General features: G+C 36.3%; 1 long non-coding RNA gene across 2 annotated transcripts in view; it reads left to right on the top strand.

The window, feature by feature from the left end:
- Nucleotides 1-12,419, top strand: part of LOC145468198 (uncharacterized) — a 31,828-nt gene that overhangs the window by 7,372 nt on the left and 12,037 nt on the right. The window contains exons 2-3 of one of the 2 annotated variants that reach the window (XR_014042154.1): nt 2,627-2,819; nt 10,685-10,875. This is a non-coding gene — a long non-coding RNA (uncharacterized LOC145468198). Of the gene's footprint in view, nt 1-2,626; nt 2,820-10,684 lie in introns of both variants that reach the window. The other variant, XR_014042155.1, reaches the window with a different exon arrangement.

Here is a 12,419-nt window from a genome sequence, read left to right as displayed (position 1 = left end):
TTACAACTACACTACCATCAATGTATTTTATTCTTTCACATGCTCTTTAAGAACTACAAAATATTGCCAATGAACAAGAAAACTATAATTTTATTCACGAGAAAGCTGCAACAAATATACATTCGCTACATGAATTCAGTTTCTGTTCGATAATAATGCGAGCTTTCGAAAATTAAATTTACTCCCTTAATCCTTTTCCTACAACATACCGTTACTGAATTGTACAGTAATGTGAAAATGAATGTTATTTCTTTAGAAATGGATAGACCATAGTTTACAATCAAATGGTAACAAATTTTTCTTTTTGCAAAAATCTCATTTTAGGAACAAATGTCACTTCTGAAATGATTTCAACCAAACATGTAGATAACTGATTTCACAATAATAATTATAGTAAAGGTGGTTTAAACACCTTTGTACATGAAAGTGATAAGAAATTTCATTGTCCATGCATTCCTCGTATTTTACAATTAACATCAACCAATCAATATATTTAACATGGTTGGTATGCTTAGCTAAGAAACTTTATCCTTTAAATCCTTTTAAAGACATTCATTTTGTCATGGATCTTAGGAAATGAAAAAATGAATAAATAAATAAAATAATAACTTGAAATCGCGGTGGCCAGACTGGCGACCACACATGAAAAGTTAGTCGCCAGCGGACCAAATCCAGTCGCGTTGGCGACCCCACAGGTCACAACGTTGAGCCCTGGTATACACTCGGGGAATCCTAGGGTGCCTCCTCGGGTTTTGGCCTCTGGGCCAAAATCCTGCGGGGGCAAAAATATGAGAGCAGCACATTACCATAAGTGCATCTTTGATATTGGACGTCCTTGTAGCTGTTAATTGACAGTCATCAAAATAAGCTATCTGCTGACAGTATCATATGACCATATCGTTGGCTCAGGTTTAGAGGTCATTGAGGTCGTATGTTTTTTTGAAGTTGACTGCTGACCAGGTACTGGTTTTCGATTGGATCAGTCAGGTTATTACTCTGGGGGAGAAGGAAGGAGTACATTCAAAGGCAAAATTTCAGCCCAAATTAACCCCTGGTGCATTGTTGACTTTTCTTCCCTCATATTCCTTGCACAATCATATCTTGCAAAGTCCCTGATATATTGCACACATAATTTCAACAATCTTGGTTATGCTTATTGGGTATACTTTGTTAAAATTTAACTGGAAAACAATATTGAAACCACACACTGAACAATTGCTCACAATTGATCATTTTTTAAGTCTCTGATCCAAGAAAAACAAATCCTCTTTTTCCTTTATGGTTCATATTGCAATCAGGAGCCCCGCTTAGCTTGGCTAAATCTATATAATTTATTATACTTTAGGCTTTGCGTAGGAAGTTTTAATTATAATTATATTTGTAGCTACAGTGTCTATTTGGAATTTAAAAAGTTATTATTCTTTCTGCAATTGGACATTTTTGCCCTTTCTACGAAGTGTTTTGAAATTGCAGACGGAAATGATTTGGAATTAGTTTAAGAAGTTCCAAAGAATATATTTCACTCTATTCTTACTAAGGATTGTAAAACACTTCCTACATACACATGCACATGTACCGGTATCTGCTTAGCAAGAACTATATTTAGGCCAGTCAGTTAGTTAGAAATCAGGAGTCATTTAAGAGTACCTTGAAAAATTTTATTCTATGCCCAGGAGCTTAGAATGCTTGTTTGCTACAGTGCACTTGCATGTATTGAAGACATGTTGCTCAGTTTATTTCTGTAGTGTTAATTAACCTTGTGGTCTGGAGCAAACAACTATCATTGACTTATTAGAAATTTTAAAATGTTTCGTTCTTTAGCGCAGTTCTAAATGTTAAGCTTCTCGTTTAATTTTGGTAGATGCAGTTCCAATCAAGTCCAAATATTCAGCCTTTCCTGTTAACTGGCTTAATTTGCAACTACGTGCTATCAAATTTCATTTGATTTTTCTACATTCTGAAATTTTCATTAATTTGTAACTTTCATTGAGTCTGTCCTGAATCCTCTTGCACACGACTTTTGCTTTCCTTAAGAAATTTGCATGTTTCATCAATTTTGCAGTTTTTCAAAAGCTGTTGTTAAAGACTAAAATGAGTAATTTTGTGTGTTATAATTATTAGTGTTTGCAGAGCCTGCATTCAATCTTGATCAGTACTTTTTATGAGCTGTCAAACTCACAAATGGAACCTCACAAGGAGTGTTGCAGCTTCTTCACAGCTAGATCTTCTTCAAGTTCTCAATCCATTTTTCTAGTGGTTTTGTAGCAGTTGTTAAGTAGTCTTGAAGGGTTTTGTATCAGTTGTTTCAAGTGTTTCAAGTGTTCCCTTATCCCATCCCATCCTCTATATTTCTGATCCAGTCATGCCGGGAATGAGGTCTCTGACAGCTAGATTACAGGGATTTGCTGGCCATGGGGGCAGTATTCTATCTACTGGGGCAGGCTGGCCACAGTGGAAGCCCCTGGATACCCCAGGCACACACCTTGGTTGGGTTAATCTATTAGAAAAATATAAATTATGTCTTTACAATAAATGTTGTTCTTTCTTTTAACAATAGTCATTGGACTGAGTTCTTGATAATTTTACTGTCAACAAGAATCTTTTCTGAATTTCTCAATTTTTTTAGTCAGCAATGAACAAGATTGAACAGACAGTGGACAAACCAAGACGGGACATTGGATACACCTAGATGGACAGTGAACAAACTTGAATGCATAGTTGACAATATTGGTCTCATGGAGGAAAACCTGGATGGGCTCAACTCAACAACTCTGGATGGACAGTGGAAAAGCAAGAACATTCATACCTTGACCAACCAGGTAAAATAATGCAACCAGGTTTAACTGGTAGAAAAAAAATTAATATACTGTAAATTACCATTACAACTGTATTTCCTTGTACATAATAATAATATTGTTTTTTTAATAATAATCATTGGACTGAGTTGTTGAGAATTTTACCACCAATGAGAATTGTTTCTTTATGTCTTAATAAAAAGGCCCGCTAAGTGAGGGCCACAAGTTTGTTTGTTAATGTCTGCCATAATATTATTATGTGTTAATGTGCAACTAGTCCCCCAATTTTTTTTTGCTTATATAAAATTTGCTCATTTTTCTGATATAATTGATTATCGATGTAGCTATTTTCATTAATTTTCTATGTATTTTGAAAGTCTGTAAAATTAGTTCTTTCCGCGGCCATGACCGACCAATGGCAAAGAATGGGGCGAGTTGGGCTGTGACGTCATCAAAGGACTAACAATGTTTTGCTTCTAAGAAGAATGTACGCGAACATGCAATAGTGTGATTCAAAATCGTTGCAGAATGCAAGGAAGATGTGTTTTTGGAGGGATTCGCAGTACAGCATGCTTAGGCAACTGGCGCCTGTTTTATGAAGCTCGATTTGGCGTAGAAATTTTCGTAGAGCTCTAAGACTCTACGCTTTCATCACCAGTCTCCTCCTACCTGTTGGAAAGATACATTACCTCCTACTTCATAGCTTTTACGGTAGCTGTGTATTGTTACTATGGTTACTTTCCTGTTTCGTAACATTTGATTTCAATTTGTAGCATATTGCTCGCATATATCTCATATATATTAAAGTGTTATTACAGTTTACTAAAAAAGTTAATGTTAAAAAGCAATGACGTTTCAACCGTTCGACGGTCATTTTCAAGTTGAAAAGCAAAATTTTTGCATGCACCCAAATATATACAATCAATTATAAGAATGCTAATGAGACACTGACTAAGACTTTAAAATATTTACATAGAAACAGTTCAAGAAATAAATTAAGTAAATAGCTTCACGCGGATTGAGTCACTCTGTTTGTTCAATTTTGGTTGAAGTTTACGAATAAAAAACATTTCAAAAATCAAACAGTCAAGTTTACTCTGACATTGTTTTCATCGTTTTCAGTTCAAAATTGAGTTTACCCTCTACGGCTGTATGTACGGGCGTAGAGGCTTTCAGTTATTTTAGCAAATATTAAAGCACATGGGGAATGTTTAGTGTTTTTACGGTTTACAGTATTTTAATCTTTTTATGTACAATTCTGTATTGAGTTTACCCTCTATGTTCTACGCTCTACGCTATATGTTCTACCATCTACATTCTACTCTCTACATTCTACCAGCTACTCTCTGCAATCTGTGCCGTACGCTCTACGATCTACCATCTACCCTCTAAGCCCATCTACGCTCTATGTTCTACCAGCTACTCTCTTTGATCCATGCTCTACGTTCTACCAGGTACCTCTCTTCAATCTATGCTCTGCGATCTACCATCTAACCTCTAAGCCAATCTACGCTCTACGTTCTATCAGCCACCCTCCTCAATCTACGCTCTACCCTCTAAGCCCATCTGCTTGGAAGGTCATTGGAATTTTTAAATTTTTTTTTAAATTTTTAAATTTTTTAATGAAGATTAGTGAGCAGCACAAAGGAAGACTTCTTGTAGTTGTAAGCTTTTTTGTTTATTTCCAACATGCGTCGTCTCTATCTGAGACTTCTTCAAGGAATGATTTAAGTGTGCCTAAGTTTAACTTCCCATGGAAGTGAATAACTGCTGAAACATGCTGTTAACGGATGTTACAAGAAACACCTTAATGTTCATGTTATTGCATGTTGTTTTATTTTGGGGGCCATACGATTAGCGCTAACCGTATGGCCCCCAAAATATAAAAAAAAAGTTAGCAAATAAGAAAAATAATAATAAAAAAAAGATTAAAACATTTAAAAAAAAAAAGACATATTGTTTGTTTGGAAGGGTCCCAAAGGAATCCTACCAGTCAGTTTCTTAGTTGTCTCTATAGCAAGAATGATTGTATCAAACTTACGTACTATGTTATTGATGAAAGTAGTATTTCGTTTCTCGATTTATTTCTTTACAAAGATGCTAATTTTAGCATTCTTCAGTTTTCTACCCATCAAAAGCCACTAAAATAATAAGTATCTGTACATCCCTTTGAGTCGTTTCATCCCACGAGAAACAAGAGGGCCTTTATTAGAGGCGAGCTTATGTGCTATACTAGAAATAGCTCCACATTTAAAGCCTTTAGCAAAACATGAGAAATTCTGGAAGCACCTCCAGCGTCGTGGTTCCCAAGTTGGGTTTTTACTTCCTTTATTCAGGGAGGTTAAATACAGTGACAGAAGTAAATGGCTTTCACTAAGATGTAAATTGTGCAACGGTAGTATGGTAGTTTTTAAATCTACATTTAACTGTAGTCACGCTAACTGATGTGAAGGACATTTTGTTATAGTGTACTGAAAAGGTGCGAAAACTTAGGTCACATGACTTTGAACACTTAGTGGATGTTTTGCCACCACGTGGAGATGTTTTTTACTAGTTTTTAGGGTCGTAATTTGTCGTAGAGATTGCTGTTCATTTCAAGTTCAAATAAATGGTTTAACTCAGAACCACTAACATCAAGCTGGTTATCCAGAGACCTTTACCAGACTTAGACTGTATTGTCAGTTATAAATCTACTACTACTTTAGCACATCTATATAAATAGTATGATTTTTGGGGGCCATACGATTAGCGCTAATCATATGGCCCCTGAAATATAACAAGACGCAATAACATATGCATTAAGGCATTTCTTGTAACATCCGTTTACAGCATGTTTCAGCAGTTAATTTATTCACTTCTGTGGGAAGTTAAACTTAGGCACGCTCATGAGCTATACACACTGTTAAATGGTAGTTGTAATCATTCCCCAAAGAAGTCTCAGACAGAGACGAAATGCAGCAATAAACAAAAAAGCTTACAACTACAAGAAGTCTTCCTTTGTGCTGCTCGCTAGTCTTCGTTAAAAAATTAAAAAATTTAAAAAAAAAAATTAAAATTCCAATAACCTTCCAAGCAGATGGGCTTAGAGGGTAGATTGTAGATTGAGGAGGGTGGCTGATAGAACGTAGAGCATAGATTGGCTTAGAGGTTAGATGGTAGATCGCAGAGCGTAGATAGAAGAGAGGTACCTGGTAGAACGTAGAGGGTAGAATGTAGATGGTAGAATATATAGCGTAGAGCATGGAGCGTAGAGGGTAAACTTGAAACAGAATTGTACATTAAAAAGATTATTAAAATACTGTAAACTGTAATAACACTTTAATATATATGAGATAATAACGAAAGCCAATAAATTACAATTACAAAAATTACAGCATTGCAGATAATCGAGGAACTCGCACTCGCAACCCAATAATTTTTATCACTCTACTGGTCTTTTAAGCCTCTAAGCTAGTGTAGAGAGTGGTCAAAAATTCTTGAACTGATAAACTCGTAAATACGTAGAGTGTAGAGCGTAGATGGCGGAACATGGAGTATGAGAGCTTTAAGAGCATAGCGTGCTGACTGTAGATGGAAGAACATATAGCGTAGAGCGTAGTCAGGGTAAACTCAATACAGAATTGTAAATTGAAAACAATTATTATTAAAACAATGCAATCCATAATAACACTCAACATTCCCTAAGTGATATAATATTTGCTACAATAACTATACGCCACTACACCTCTATGGTGTACGCATATCTGAGAGAAATGGAACTTAAACATTCAAAATACTACCGTAGAGTCATAGAGCTCTATGAAAATTGCTACGCCTAATCGACCCTTCTAGTGCGAAGCTCGATGTTGTCACAAATGGTTAAGATAAGCTTTGAGCCATCTGACTAGTCAATTCAAATGAGCCACAGATGTCCCAGACCAAAATAATGGAAACTGCTGCAGGTGAGATAATTATACGGCAAATTATATGCATCCAGTTTTCTTTTTCCTCGAAATAGAGAGCTTTCTAAACGAATAATCAACCTCACGTATGTCCTACAGTGAGGCGATTGAGATAAGCGAGGCTTCGAACTGCACACCTAGCTACATGTATGTATTTGTGGATTTCATATACAACCACATGCATGAGGCCGACAATCGTCACTGGAGTTTCTCATCTGCAGACACAATTGTTTTGTTCTTTGAGCAATGAAATATATCTCAGTTACAAACTTGAAACAAATCAAGCATTGATAAGTATATGAAGAATGTAAAACAAACCATTTAGAGTCGACTTTACCGAGGGAGATTGTAGCGTTGAAAGGGAGCTAAAGTGGGAGATCCTGGAGGAGAATGAGCTTGTTTTTGACCAAAACACAAGACTCAGGCTATTAAAGTATTGTGCAAAAGTAATGCAAGCAAAATGTGCAAATTTCGTTCTTTGTTCAGGCGAACTTTCATGCGAAAGTTCAAGTGAGAATTTGAGGCCTTTTGAGTGAAATTTCCCTGGAAGTAAGAACGCTATTTTGTTGAATTTTCTGTACGAAACAAAATTTCATGATGACAGGCGTCATTTCACTAACTCAGTGTAGGAAATTTTGTGTTAGAAAAATTTACGCAATGCCTGAATACGTGAGTGTTGAAATCAGGATTTCAACGCACTCAAATTGTATGAAAAACAAAAACGTTCACAATTTCCACATCTAATGAAACTACTATAATTCCAAAAACAGTTATATTCAAAGCTTACAGTCTTACTCAATCCGAGTAAAATCTAAAACTTATTAAAAGAAAAAATTCTAAAAAAGAAACTAACTAGAAACTTTATTTATGAGTTTTGGAAATCATGTAGAGAGCATTATTTTGTAATGTTTTCTCTTAAGTGTCGTTGCCTGAATCATGAGCGTTTTGCCTGAAAAATGACATAATTTCCGTAGCTGGGGGGACTGTAGCCCTCCTAAACCCCCCCCCCCCCCCCAGCTCGTACACCTATGGCCTTGCTCTCCAACAACTTTTTTCATACAAATCTTCTTATTTTTTCAAAAATTCAGACCGTTAAAAATCTTGTTCTTTAATGATGGGAGCTTCAAACTTGGCCATTTTGATATTTTCAACATGCTTTTTCCATTTCTGGCATTCGTTTTGTTATAGCCCATAATTTTATGGAAAATAGGTCACGTGATGGCTTAGCTCAGGGTTCATATGGGTCCTGGAAAACCTGGAAAGTCCTGAAATTTTATTGTGGCATTTTCCAGGACTGGAAAGTCCTGGAAAAGGGCTACTGGTCCTGGAAAGTTATGGAAATCTGTTAAACTCAAGTAAAAAACATGAAATGTATGGCAGACAGTAAGGAGAATTAACATTAAGATAATGGGAGTGAAAGGGTTAATGTGAATTTTAGAGTCCTGGAAATATCAATCTGAGTTGTGGAAAAGTCCTGGAAAAGTCCTGGAAAAGTCCTGGAAATTTGTTTCTGAAAAAGGGTATGAACCCTGTCAGCTGCAAAGGGCCTATTAGTTTCATTCCGGAGGGGACAAAAGATACGCCCATTTTGATTAGTGTAGTCATCAGATATCAGCTGTGTAGAAAATTATCCCTGTTTTTCACTTAAAGCAGGTGCTTCCCCATGGCACTTTAAATCAGTACACATGTTTGTCCGGGAGAGTATTTGAAATGGTTCTTTTGTTTTCACAGATTTTATAACTTCAGTATTCTGATATTTCGATAAACATAAGTGTGTTTAATGCCCTGAACGTTTCAATAACCATGATTTTGTGGTTGTCAAATGCTCATGTAAAATGGGTTCGTTGTTTTTAGGTCCCAGCCCCATGCATTTGGCTGACCTTCAAATGCAAATTGCTTCATTTACGCTGGAAGTAGCGTAAGAAAGACAAATTTATAAACAAACCCCTCCCCTGGTTGGCAGATTTTCTTGAGTGTCCGAAGTCTCCCAATCTCCCCACGGAAATGAAATGCCGCGGGTTAATACCCGAAGAAACCTGAAGTGTTTAAGCAAGATTCCGTGTTTAAAATAGGGAGCTGGGAAAGGATTTTGTAAAGATTTGTCTTGTCAAAAAAGCATGTGTGGCAGAGGGAGGGGAGTTCGAGCGTGTGCTGAATGACAGGATTGGTACCGATCATGTAGCGTAAAGCGATTGGAGAAAAAACTTTGCTAAAGATGCTAAAATTCTCAGAGTGTTGTGAAAGTATTCGAAAACAAATTCAGCCAATTGGAGAAAAATCAAATGTTTGGGCAAAGAGTTGCCTCCCTTGTTGCAAATTAGCTTTTGTGCTTAAACATGGCCAGGAAATGTGGAAATATTTAGTGTGAAGTTTGAAGGCAAATGCAAATATTTAATCATTTTAGACTTGTGAGTCTACGGAAACTGCACTGTCAAGCAACGTATCAAGAAAGCATGGTTTATCAGTCAAGAGGACCTCAACTTGCTAACCAAAAAATACTGGGCTTTGTCATTATGTTATATCTGTCCATAAAACTTTGGTTGTTGATATAAAAATGCTGATTTTAGCAATAGATGGGAGTTGAAAGTACTGAAATCAATGAAGTGTAAGTTTTCTTCTGACAGTTGCAGACTGCGCAGCGCGACATGCACAATGTTAACTAGAATTTCATTTTTCAGCTGATCGAAGGAATTTCAATGTGACATAATTTAAATATGTAATTGCAGAAAGTTCTGTCTGAGAACTGGAACTTTGTATGATTGTTGTATGATTGATTGATTGATTGTTCCTTATTCATCCAAGAATTTTGCGCATAATTATACAGAAAGTGAATGTTTACCCACCTTATAATAAATGGCGCATGAAATAAATACGGCAGCAAGTGTTTGAAAAACACGAAAACCTAAGGCCTAAGACTCCCTCTGAATCTGAAACAAGTCAAAATTCGCCAAAAAATAACACCCGGTAAGAGTAATCACAATAATGGCCGCCACACAAAAACACTCAACCATTTTGTTAGTGGAACCCAGTCTACATGCCAAGTAGAACCACGTGAGAAACGCTTTGCTCTTATGGACAAATAAATAAATAAATAAATAAATATCGCTCATGTTGACAAAGTGTGTGACTTTTAAAACAAACAAACAGTGAAGGAGAGATATATTTTTTTAACTGATACCATATTGAACCTTTCTCAAGATCTTGTCAAAGAATTTTTAATTACTAGTACGAAAAATGCAACTTTGTGTAACTTGCAATGTTTATGTTTGTACGCACTAATTGTCTTCGTATACATACAGTCGGTTGGGAATTACAAAGCAAAAAGACAAATTTTTCCACGTTTTTGAATAGTTAGGGGAAAAATATGCTCTCGTTGTCATGAATTATCAAGGGTTCAGTAATAGTACTAAAAGAAGTGTGGTATGTAGATTAGCAGATTAGCCAAATGGGCTGACAAATTGTCGAGAGTGACTTGCAGTGTGGTGGGCTCGACTGGCGACCCGCACTTTGAAGTAAAAAAGTATTTACATCATAGTCGTCCTAACCGTAGCTAGACTCCAAATTGTATTTCTAGATGATAGAGTTCTTTCATTTAAAAGTCTTGTCCATTTTTGAATAAATATGAAGCACAAATACCCCAAATGTGTTTTCACAGTGCTCAAAATCCAGTCAAGCATCTCTTGAGTGTTTTGAGCTATGTCCTTCCATGATGTCACAAGAAGCCCAACCCAGATCCCACTATGCTCAGTCATGGGGCAAGAAATTACAACTTTAAACGCCTGTAGAATCGTGGGGATTTTATCAGTCGAAATATTTTTTTCGCAGAGGTAATTGGGAAAACTATTAGATTTCATTACAGGAAATAAAATTGGGGTTAGTTGCACTTTATCCCTAAATAAAGGCTTCATCTCATCTCATCTTATCTTACATGTATCTTATATTACTTAGTGTGCAACGAGCAAGCTTGGAACACAGTGGACAGATCAGGATGGGATATTGGCACCACTTAGATGGACAGTGGACAAAGATGAATGTACAGTGGGCTTTATTGGACGCACGGTGGAAAAACTGGATGGGCATGAGTGGACAACTCTGGGTGGACAGTGGAAACCAAAAACATTCAGACCTTGACTAACCAGGTAGATACACTGTCTTGTAACCATCTTGGATCATGTGTACTAAAGACATCCGTGGTCAAGTGTCGATCAATACTCTCAAAGGACATCTTGATCTGTACTCAACCCAGATCCTGATCCATACTTGGTTGACACTGATTCGATACTTGATAAACAGTTGGTCAATAGTCGGCTGACTGTTGACCAAGGTGTGGATGGAGTGTCGATTCGGTATTGATTAGAGTGTTGATTGAGGTTGTTGATCGACACTCAACTCAGATGCCTTTAGTACACATGATCCACCATCTTTGCTAGATACTCTTGCTAAAATTTCAGGCAAAGCAATCTGAACCTGAGAGAATCTCCTCATAGCTCTCATTGCTTTGTAACACCTTTCCATAATAATACATGTTATACTTCCAAGTACATGTAAATTTAGACATTGAGCGGTCAAGGCTTTCCATTCAAGCAGGAAATCTTTGGTGCAGAACATTTAAAAAATGGTTTTCATGACATCTACCCCCTCTTTGAAAGCACATAATGTGTGTTTTCGGGAAGTGCACTCATGATATTCATACAATTGATAAAATTATATTCATGCTTGCAATGCAAGCCAATTAGAACTTAAGGGGAGTTTTAAAACCCAACATTTTCAAAGAAATATTAATTACCAAGCTAAAGTGAAATTTTTTCAATAAGGAAGGAAGGATTTAAACTGACAAATCTCCATGAGAGGGATATCAGAGCCCATTACCCAGAGTTTTCATATGCATTGTACTTAAAAAAAATAGAAATTTCAGATACAAGTAATAATAACTAATCCCGAGGCTTAGTATGGGATATAGATGCTCCTTGTGCTATTCTCTTGATGTTGTCTGCCCCAACATGATGAAAAATAAAAATGTCTGCTACATTCAAAATTTTCTGTTTCCAGCATAATGTTCACTTGTTTTAAATACAAGAGTTGTGCATGTATGCAGCAATATTCCTGATCAAACATATTTGAAATATCACACCAAGACAGACATATCTGTTAATTTAGTACTAAGTAGTATCATTCAAATGTGTTATTTACTATTGAATAACTGTTAAATGTACATGTATTGCATACTCGTTGACTAATAAGAGAACAGTCACACTGATGATGCCATCACAAGCTAAGCAAGTCTTGAAAATTTTCCAAACTTCTTACAACACATTGTGTTAGTGTTGTCAGTTCCTGATTGAAGTTTATTAAGCAATAAAATTGCATGCAAATACTGTTCTTTTATCTGTAATTAGCCTGTTGCCATGGAATTGTGGAATCATGTGACCAAACAGTTGACATTCAAAAACGTTCCATGTAATGTTTAGGTAAAGTTTGACCACTATACATGTGGCTTTGAATGCTGTTTTTTGAGAAAATATTGAATTCAGCATGGGCACTTTGTTCCCCTCTCTCTTAGGCTAAATCTGGTTGGGAGAAAATTACCAAAATTGCTTAAGGTGACTTTAAGGTTACTCCAAATCTTTGCTGGTGTCCTCCAGAAAAAAATTCGTATGTGCACTGTTTTCAAAGAAACCCGCAC

Source organism: Orbicella franksi, chromosome 14 (genome assembly GCF_964199315.1).
Source record: "Orbicella franksi chromosome 14, jaOrbFran1.1, whole genome shotgun sequence".
Classification (NCBI taxonomy): Eukaryota; Metazoa; Cnidaria; class Anthozoa; order Scleractinia; family Merulinidae; genus Orbicella; species Orbicella franksi.
The sequence above is the reverse complement of the archived record's forward strand: the minus strand, read 5'-3'. Positions and strand labels throughout refer to the sequence as shown.